The following is an 898-nucleotide window of genomic DNA, read 5'->3' on the forward strand; positions in this document are numbered from 1 at the left end:
ACTACTGAAGAACTATCGAAAAATGTGAAATAGGTGTGTATGTTTCCTTGCTTTTAATTTGATGTGGCGAGTTAAAATTTCTAAACAGATTTTTTTCTATTCCATTACATTTTGTTTATCTTTCTTTGCCGTGAAATATTATTACTGCTTGACCACTCACTTTGTTCAGCACTTCGATCTTCATAGCATTTCCGCTTTGATCGAACTATCCATTCATAATACTGCATCCACATGTAGAAGGATTAATGGCGGATGTATGAAAAACAAGGCCGATAGCCATTAGTTGCGTGCTCTCGTGTAATGAATGAATACGTGAATGTAGGATTGACATGAAATTCTTAAAGATAAACAAAAATGACCGAAAAATGGGCTGAAATGACTTAAATAAATAAAAAGTAAATGACTTAGAATGACTTTAATGAACTTAAGGATGAATTGAATGACCTTAAGAATGACTTAAATGCTTTAAAAATAACTGGAATCCTTCAAAAACAACTTGAATGATCTGAAGAATGACTTGAATGGCTTTGAGACTGACTGGTTGTAAAGTGGATGATCATTTTACATTAAATCAATACAGAAAAGTGATCCCCCACTTTATATCACAATAAATACAGTATGTAGTAAGAACAGATACTACACTTTGATCTTGGCCAAAAGACCAAGAAAAGGATATTTATTTGCTCTCCCACCGAGCAAATTAGGCACAAGGCCGTTTTTTAATGTGAGGAGTGAAGGGGAAATGGGGACCAACTCCCCGGAGAGTTAGGGAGCTGGATATTGACAATTGGTATGAAGAGTTGCACCTACATTGACAAAAGGTCTTATATGTGGGATTGCCCCCACATATGGTCTTTGCTTGCAGTATCTGCCGGGACAGATACTACACTTTGATCTT

General features: G+C 35.9%; 1 pseudogene; it reads right to left on the bottom strand.

Annotated features, from left to right (window-relative positions):
* Positions 1–527: 527 nt before the first annotated feature.
* Positions 528–674, bottom strand: LOC145256625 (U2 spliceosomal RNA; annotated as a pseudogene).
* Positions 675–898: the final 224 nt, after the last annotated feature.

The sequence above is a fragment of the Euprymna scolopes genome, chromosome 32 (genome assembly GCF_053919585.1).
Source record: "Euprymna scolopes isolate OS-2025 chromosome 32, ASM5391958v1, whole genome shotgun sequence".
NCBI classification, from domain to species: Eukaryota; Metazoa; Mollusca; class Cephalopoda; order Sepiida; family Sepiolidae; genus Euprymna; species Euprymna scolopes.